Below are 10,150 nucleotides of genomic sequence, written 5' to 3'. Positions count from 1 at the left end.
GGCAATGGCCCTTTTTATGATTCAAATGGCAGTGGAGATGTAAATCTGGCAGAAATGATGATAAAAAGGGCTAGTTACTGAAATGCAATACATTAATAGTAAAACCATTACTTAATGTATCAGTATTAAGTAGAGGCTCTGTGAACACACAAAGCCCCTGGAGTTCTGCAGGTAATAATGAATACTGGATGTAGATGAAATACGATTACCAGAGACCTGGACTCACTTAGGCAGCAGGAAATGACTGAACATAAATGTTTCTTCATAATCCGTGTATCTTATTAAAGCATTAACAGCTCTATTGGTGCTGGCTGCTGGCATTAATATTCTGTCTAGACTGGTAGACATCCTTCCCTTTTCCAAGCGTTTTCCCTCTCAGCTGTTAATGCCCAGCCTGCTGCTGACCCTCACAAGGCAAAGGGTTCTCCAGCCAGAATGCATGCTCAGGGGAAAGTTGACTTATGTCTTTGCATTTTTCAGAGTAACATTGTGTATGGCTGTTCCTCTCACCAAGAAATTTCCTTTGAAAAGTTCTCTTTGGTTAATTCCATCATTTTCTGAGTGAGAACTGGGGTTTAAAGGGTAAATGTAATCATGGGACTGAATAGGAGTTCTTTAATACAGCTGAATGAACTCTTTTAAGTGAGGAAGAAGTATTAGCTCTTCGATCCATGTGTGGCAGAAAAGAGATGCTGAAGGAATGTCAGCCTTCAGCAGCATCTGGCCAGCTGTGTGAATTTGTGGAAAGGTTTTATGAGGGGAATTTTCTGTTAGTGTAAATCCCTTTAGATATGGGTGAGCACTAAAGGTGTGGAAAACTTATCTCCTGCCTCTATCTTAGATTTTGTTCATTTAACAGTTGGTTTACCAACAGGTACCACTCTGACAGCTACACTAGCTGCAAGGTCTTTTTCATCTAAAATCTGGGTTTTCCCAGATCTCCTGGACGTCTGCTTGTGTCTGCTGTGGGAAGTTTCCAATGGGGGCTTCGGATGTTGCAGAATCACAAAATGGCTTGGGTTGGAAGGGACCATGAAGACCATCTAGTTCCAATTCCCCTACCATGGGCAGGGATGCCACCCCCTAGATCAGGTTATTCAGGGCCTTGTCCAACCTGGTCTTTAAAGCTCCAGGGATGGGGCATCCACAGCCTCTCTGGGCAGCCTGTGCCAGAGCCTCACCACCCTCTGAGTGAATTTTTCCCCTAACCTCTGATCTAAATCTCCCCTCTTTTAGTTTAAAACCACTCTTCCTCATCCTGTCAATATCTGATGGAGAGCAACTCTTTGCTCCATCTTATAAGTCCCCTTCAAGTACTGAAAGGTTGCAATGAGGTCACCCTGAAACCTTCTCTTCTTTGAGCTGAACATCCCCAGCTCTCTCAGCCTGTCCTCATAGAAGTGCTCCAGCCCTCTGACTAACTTTGTGGCCCTCCTCTGGACCTGCTTTAACAGCTCCACATCCCTCTTGTGCTGGGGGCCCCAGGCCAGGACGCAGCACTCCAGGTGGGGCCTCACCAGGGCAGAGCAGAGGGGCACAATCCCCTCCCTCCACCTGCTGCCCACCCCTCTGTTGCTGCAGCCCAGGACGCAGTTGGCCTGCTGGGCTGCAGGCACACACTGCTGGCTCGTGTCGAGCTTTTTGTCCACCAGAGCCCACAAGTCCTTCTCTGCAGGGCTGCTCTCAGTGGGTTCTTCTCCCGGTCTGTGCTCATGTCTGGGATTGCCCTGACCCAGGTGCAGCACCTTGCACTTGTATTTGTTAAACCTCATTTGGTTCACATGGGCCCACTGCTCAAGCTTGTCCAGGTCCCCCTGAATGGCATCCCTTCCTTCTGTTGTGTCAACTGCAGCACTCAGCTTGCTGTCATCTACAAACTTGCTGAGGGTGCACTTGACCCCACTGTCTATGTCATTTACAATGTTATTAAAGATATTTGGTTATCACCAGATCCTCAGAGCTGAGCCAGAGAAGTCTGTCCTGTGCTGAGGTTAGTGATCACGGCGTAACCACGATGAGCAACTTTGGTGCATCAGTCAGATCATGTTTTGAAGTGGGCTAGATGGCAGTGTGGAGCACCAAAGTGTTGCTTCTCAGAGAAGTGGTAAGAGAAGCCCCTCAAGAGGGCTTTGGGGTCAGGGTGCTGACTGAAGTATCTGTGTTTCAAGAAACTGTCTCCAGCTGCTTGATTTAAGCTGTGCTCAAAGAAGCGGGGCTGTGTGTTTTTTGTAAATAAACCAAACTGCATCAAAGGTGCTTTATTCCCAACTGGAGTAACCTATAGGACTTTGAGCTGGCCAACTGCCCAGATCAAGAAAGAGCTCTTCCTGCAGGAGGGAAGTTGGCAGATGGAGAAGAATTAGGAATTTTGATGGGTTGTGGTTTTTTTTTTTTAAATTTTTGTCAGCTGTGCTGAATAGACATAGTAAAAAAGCCTGCTTTGAAGTAGTTTATTTATGTATTTTCAAATCTGAAAATTATTTCTGTGCTACAGTATCTTTCCAGTATGGTCTTGTCACTCAACAGTGGTAAAAATGGCATTTTTCTTATTTCAACAGTTTTGGTCCTCATGTACATCCCATGCTGTATTTCTTGATGTTAGTGTCAAAATTAAATCCCCACTACTGTCAGCACTCCAGAGAGGGGAGAAGAGCTGTGAGTACACCTTTGTAAAAGGCATCTGCTGAAGCGTGTAGTTCAGTCACATGTAGAGCTGAGAGCAACATGGCCTCGTCACACTCCAGATATAGCTCCTGTCAGAAAACAGGATGTTAGAAACACTTTAGCACCTTGTACTAATTTTATTTTCACACTGACTGGTGAACACATATTCAAATGTGATGATGTGACCTGCGGCCAGTTCACACTCCTGGGTTCATACAGGTGCAGGTCGTGCTTTGGATGTTTATGGCAGACGGTGAAGTGCCAGCTTGGCTCTTCAGTTCCAGGCTGAGTTTGCCATTAGGAAAATAGAGCTCATTTCAGTCAAAAAAGAGGGAACTTCCTAAAGGCTATTTTTTTTTCTCACAAAGCTGGTTTTTAGAACAGGACTGTGCTTTCAGGACAGGGAGTGCTTTCTTTGCTTTGGCATAGTGCCTGGTCTTGCTGCTGAGCTGTAAGCAGCAGAGATCACCTTGCTGGATGACAGCCACAGGTGTGTTTTGAGGCTTAAGGCCAGTAAAAGCTTAAATGTCTTTTCCTTGTGTTTGTTCTACAGAAACACAAGTTGCATTTGCTGTTCCAGAAGGTAGGATACGAACAGTGAGAGTAGTTTTAGTTCAGGGATCTTTAATTTTTTTTTTTTTTTTTTTTTTAATTTTCTCTGCAGGACTTACTGTATAGGATATAGTTAAATAAAATCAATGTTGTATCATTTGGCAAAGAGAATTAAGCTGTTTCCTAAGTATCAGTGAAAATATTTAGTAAGACCATACATGCCAAAGTAGGACACCTTGATCGGAGAGGTTGACTCATCAGTGTGATATATTCCGTGTTAAATATGGAAAGCTCATATGTCTTCTCTCAGTGAGAGCAGAAAGAGATTTATCTTCCAGAGATGACTTATAAACCAGACAGCATCTTGACTAACTCTCTAGGGAGGTGAAAATACTGATGTGCTGTGCAGCTTCTTTTCGTTCTCTTCCATCCTCCTCATAAGGGGAACTCCAGGCCTGTCAGCCTGACCTCGGTGCCAGGGAAGGTGATGGAACAGGTCATCTTGAGTGCAATCACACAGCATGTGCAGGACAACCGGGGGATCAGGCCCAGCCAGTATGGGTTCATGAAAGGCAAGTCCTGCCTGACCAACCTCATCTCCTTCTACCATTGGGTGATCCACCTGGTGGATGAGGGAAAGGCTGTTGACGTTGTCTACGTAGACTTCAACAGGGCTTTGACACAGTGTCCCACAGTATTCTCCTGGAGAAGCTGGCAGCCCATGGCTTGAACAGGCACACTCTTCACTGCGTTAAGAACTGCCTGGATGGCCAGGCCCAGAGAGTGGTGGTGAATGGAGTGAAATCCAGCTGGTAACTGGTGACCAGTGGTGTTCCTCAGGGGTCAGTGTTGGGGCCCATCCTCTTTAATATCTTTATGGATGACTTGGATGAGGGAATTGAGCGTACTCTCAGTAAGTTTGCAGCTGACACCAAGCTGGGGGGAAGTGTTGATCTGCTGGAGGGTAGGAAGGCCCTGGACAAGTTGGATCAATGGGCAGAGGCCCGTGGGAGAAAGTTCAACATGGCTAAGTGCCGAGTCCTGCCCTTTGGCCACAACTACCCCATGCAGCGTTATAGGCTTAGGGCAGGGTGGCTGGAAAGCTGTGCAGAGGAAAAGGATCTGGGGGTGATGATTGATGTTCACCTGAACATGAGCATGCAGTGTGGCCAAGAAGGCCAGCAGCATCCTGGCTTGGATCAGGTACAGTGCAGCCAGCAGCACCAGGGAGGTGATCATCCCCCTGTACTCTGCTCTGGTGAGGCCACACCTCAAGTACTGTGTTCAGTTTTGGGCCCCTCACTACAAGAAGGACATCGAGGCCCTGGAGCATGCCCAGAGAGGGGCTATGAAGCTGGTGAAGGGCCTGGAGCATAAGTTCTGTGAGGGGTGCTGAAGGAACCGGGGGTGTTTAGTCTGGAGAAGAGGCTTGGGGCAGAGCTTATGGCTCTCTAGGAATACCTGAAAGGAAGGTGTGAGGAGCTGGGGGTCAGCCTCTTCTTGCAGATAACTAGTGATTGGACACGAGGGAATGGCTTTGAGCAGCACCAGGGGAGGTTCAGGTTGGAAATGAGGAGATGTTTCTTCCCAGAAAGAGCAGTCAGGCACTGGGATGGGTTGCCCAGGGAGGTGGTGGAGTCACCGTCCCTGGGGGTGTTCAAGGAAAGGTTGGACGTGGTGCTTAGGGACATGGTTTAGTGGGTGACATTGGGGGTAGGAGAATGGTTGGCCCAGATGATCCTTAAGGTCTTTTCCAACCTTAACGATTCTGTGATTCTGTGACTCCCTGCTGCACCCATGCAGCTGCATTGGTTTTATCTGTGGGATCCTGGATCATGCCAGGACCACCACCTTATGCTGCTGGATGTATTTCTTTTTCCAGTCACCCTCTGGGTTTCTCCACTGAATTTTTGTTTCTAACTTTCATTGAAGAGTGTGTGGCAATAATTTTTATGCTCTTTCCTTTTTCTCTCTACTCGTTGGGGAAATTGTCGGAGTCCTGAGGATCTAATCCTGGTTTCCATCACCTCCATGAGCATCAGATCGCCTCTGGTGGCTGTGGGAGACATATTTTGGGAGGTTTTGTTCTGTAACCAGCCCTACAGCTGCCTCAGCAAGGGAAACCTGCCCGATGGCCAGTTGCCACATGTTGCTACTGCTGTAGTAGCCTGAGGTTTGTGGCTGACAGGGATCAATATCATGCTTGAAGCTGTAGTTTGACTAATAGTAGATGGATTCAAGAAGAAAGGAAAGCTTCTTTCACCCTACACAAAGCTAGCTTCTGCAACCACTAAGTACCTTTAGAAAAATATAATAACGATGCCATCAACATTATTACCATTACATATCTTGCCATCAGCAAGCCAGCAATTTCATATAGCTGAATACATCCCCCCCACCCTGTCTGAAGAAACCCCCTAAGAACACACCCACATCCAGTCATGCTCTCAAGTGCACCATCCCTGCCTGTGGGGTTCCCTTTGGATGTGGAACTACCTCAAATCCAGCATTCCCAAGCCAGACTCTCCTGCACTGGACTGATTTCAACTCAATTGGAAGCACCCAATAAAGAAGTGAAAGCACAGTGTTTTGCCCATGATTTTACTCTTAGGTGACATGCATGCCCTCAAAACTGGACCAGATCCCTAAAAAAATAAAAGAAAATAAAAGAATCATCACTCTTGTCTAATGTTTCCAGCTATACGGTTTGTTTTTAGAGCTGTTTGGCTTCAAAAATTAAGCCCCAAATGCCCTCTTTTCTTCCTCAGTCTAGTTTTGAAAGGGAAAAAAGGTCCACTAAAAGGCAGGAACGTGAGCGGGCTAAGTGTACAAGGCTGATTGTAACACTACTGCTTTGCCATGACTTGTGAGATCATTTCAGATTATGTAGTCAAGTTTCTGCTCCGTTTGAATCCACAGTGATTGCTACAAATACTAGTATTAAAAAAATGGAGATACTCAGTTATCAGACACCCTTGTGTCCCATGTTTGGATATTGTACATCATCTTTGCCATGTGCAGGTTGTCTTGTGCATGGGGCTGCACAAGTACACAGCAGGAACTCGTACATATTTATAGTCATTAATGAGCTCCTAACACAATCAGTACTTATGGAAACGTGCTTATTCAACGGGGCAGTAACATGCTTTTAAATAACCAGGTGGCCTCAGAGATTATGTTGTATTTCATGCTCAAACACTCTTCAATTTATACTATGCAGGTAACATCCTGAGTTGCATTTGTCCCACCAATTCAAATTATTACTTTAAGAATGTGGTCTGCAGAGTAGATTTCATTCAAAAGTGTCTTTCCATGAAGAGCTTTCTGTTGGAACAGCAGTTCTTTATCATCAAACGTATGAATCAATGTTTGTGTTGATAGTAAAGTGTTAGCTGGTGCAATCTTTTTAAAAGCCGTCACATAGAAATGATCTAGTGATAATGTTATTTTACAATATTAAAGATAGATGGTTGCACAGACATTGTTCAGTGCAGAGTTCACCCAAAGAAAATCAATCCATGTTTGGCTTGTTTTATCCCTGTGGGAAATGTTCACAGGACAATTTTCTCAAGATTTCTTCTTCACAGTCAATGGAGGTGCCTGAAATTCAGTCAAAATGGAGAAAAAGAGCAGTGCCTGGCAGGGTGCTCTGCTGCTGAGTGAGCAGTCCCACTTCTTGTCTCTTCCACCCCACGACAATCAAGTACGTCCCCTCCAGACAACTGGAATTTTGTTTCTTGTCCTGTCACAATCAAATCTACATTTAGTTTCTAACAGGTTGTGACGGCAACGGCAGTGCAAAGTCCACAGCAAGATGGTAAGACACAGTGCTCTATATGTAACACTTGAGTAGCACAGGACTTTGTTCAGTGTTTTCAAAGATGAGTTTAAGTGAAACAAACCTAGCTAATTAGATGTGCTGCCATGCCGTTTTGACTTGGTGAGCCAGGGAGAAGCATAACCTAGAGATGTCGGCATTTTTAATCTACAAATGCTTATCACAGGCTTTGAGCTCCCTGAGTAGAAGGTATTACGGAAGGCATTATCATCTGGGCCAAAATCCCAAACCTTCTGGTGTTCACTGTGATCACAGCCTGGCTGCCCTCAGGAGTAAGTGCAAGGCAGGTGTGCAGCCTTGCCCAGGCACAGACCAGACCCTGCAATGTGCTTGTCTGAGTTTTCAGGAAGAAGATTCCTTGAAAATACAGCTTCATCTCCTGACTTCATAGAGGCTTCAAGATGGCTGCTACCAAATATTTCTACCTTTTTCTTCCATTTCCCCTTCCCCAGCTGCTCACACACTGAGACGTTTAGATGTAGAGCTTAGGGATATGGTTTAGTGGGGATTGTTAGCGTTAGGTCAGAGGTTGGACTCAATGATCTTGAGGTCTCTTCCAACCTAGAAATTCTGTGATTCTGTGACCACTAGATCTGGGAATTATTATTATTATTATTATTATATTTCTCCCTAACCTCTATGTTTTTTTTTTTGTTTGTTTGTTTTTTAAAAAAAGAACATTTACTATGTTCTAAAATTATCACTCATTATTTGATTATCTTTGCATGAATCGTTGGATATAAGTAGAAGGTGCAAACCTACCAAAAGTCATGGGTATGTGTTCTATGCACACTTCTGCATGAATGTGAGTATCCTTTAATTAGACAAAAAAAATACTGTTCTAATCACTATTCATCTTGTAAATTGCAACTCCTTGGAAACATTTCCTTTGCACCATCTGGCTTTATGTATTTTTTTTTTTTTAATGAGTTGATGAGTATTTATATACTTTTAAAGGAACAGACAGTAAAGCATTTGTTACATGGGAAGTGAAATAAAGCTTTTTCAAAACTGAGTTTATATAAAATCGATTGCATTAAGCATTTTCAGTTTTGCCAAATACCAATAACAGTTTTTGTGGTTTTTTTAATTTTTTTAAAATTTTTTTTTTTTTAATTTTCATGGGACTTGCACCTCATTTTACTCATTGAACATGGTAAGAAAGCTGCACATTTTTCCTAGTGATGCTGGTTGAATTGAACCAATGTGTAGAAATGAAAGCACATCTTCGTTAGAAATAGCACCTTAACCGATACTTTTGTCTTTATGATTTAAGTACTATAATTGCTATATTGAAATAACAAGTGCAGATTTTTGCTACTGAACAGCACCACTCAAACACAGGGAGAAGATGCTATTAAAATGCAATGATTTCTGAACTCCACAGAAGACGAGAGGATCTGGAAATACATGAAATGAAGAAAATGCTTTTTGAAATGAGAAAATGTGACTAATACCTATCCACGTTTGCTTTTGTTTTTCCTATTTTTTTTGTCACAGTCTGCAAAAACAAAACAAAACAAAATCACAATTTATTGATTTTGTATATATAAAAAAAAGCAGTACTAAAATTTTGACTGAAAGCCCTGTGAAGTTAAAAGAAATCTTTTTACTGACTTAATGGCTAATCTGATTTTATATGAGCTAGGTATTAACATCTGGCACTATGCCACTGAAAGTAATTTGTGAGTTCTTCATTTACTGATACATTCTATGTCAAATATGGAATAATTCTTCATATTTTTGAGAAAACATCTTTAAATCACACCAAGGTAGAGACTTAAAAAGAGGTTTCTTGGAAAAGATATATTGCTGAACTTCAACCTTGTGAACTGAAAATTTTAATTATGTCTAATGATTGAGTGCTAACAGCTGTTAAAGCGTGGGTTTGTTGTATGGACAGAAAGAGACATATCAGTTGGTGCTTTTAACTTAGCAAAATGTGCTGCTAGTCTTGTAAAGTTTATTCCTAAAACCAAAAGAAAATGCCAGCTGGTCTACACTGGCTAGTGAAAAATTTATTGGGTAACCAAAACAACACGATATGAGTAAAACAGGTACAGCTGAAACTGAAAGAGCGGAAAGGATAGAGACTATTATGCATCCACTGTGTATGGCACGTGATTTTTACAGTCAGTCGACCACCAACTCTGGTTTCTTCCCTCTTATAATATTGCACATTAGTCTGCTCACTTCTCTTGCCCAATAACCCTCTCGTCACTCTGCATCTTTCAGCATCTTGATTCTTACTGCAAGTCAAAATCCTGTTCTTGGAGCTGGTAATAGTGGATGGAACAATTCTCAGAAGATATTTTGTTCCTTCGTTTTTTATTATTAATGTCTACTGCAGCACTTAAGCAGCATGCTTGTAATCAGCATGGTTTTAAGGATGGTTTGGCCTTAAGAAATCCCTGTCTCCCTTTCCTCCTGTCTACTGGTTTCCACATTGTGTACGATAGCTCCTTCAGCAATGATATGGTGCCTATTTGCGAGGCTGCCTGTCAACAGATTTCTGAAATGGTATGGGGTAAATATTATGTGTTTTGTTTTGTTTTGTTTTTGATATTATATTTTCCAACAGCTGCTCCTGACACCAGTTTGCAGTGGCATAGCTGGGAGTGGCAAACTTTCACTGCAAGGGAATGGAAGACACAGATAGGAATGTAAACAAGCCCAACTGGCAAAACCACTGGATGGTGAAGCTGTAGGAGAGCTGGCAGCTGGCTGCTGTTTCTTCTAGAAAACCACTTCTGTACTCTTGCTATCAGTCTCAGAACCAGCACATGCTATTAAGCTGATTGTCCTTCAAGAGAAAAATCTGCCCAGCAGTATCTAGTTCTAGTTTTAACCAGCTCTATGTCATGCTCGGGATGTTCAAGCTACAATGCATTTGTTGAAAGTGAATAGCAGGTGACCTCCTGCTTATTAAACAACATTACTCTTTTTTTTACCTGCTATCCCAAGACATTTGCATTCCGTTTGTTAATCAGTTTTTCTGCTGACATTAGAGGTAAGCCCCACTCCCACTGTGAAGTAAATCATGGGAACTGCAACCAGCACAAAACAAAACGAGAGACTAAGATCCATGCCTTTGCT

This window comes from Aythya marila (genome assembly GCF_965140915.1).
Source record: "Aythya marila genome assembly, chromosome: Z".
Classification (NCBI taxonomy): Eukaryota; Metazoa; Chordata; class Aves; order Anseriformes; family Anatidae; genus Aythya; species Aythya marila.
This window is presented reverse-complemented; position numbering follows the sequence as displayed.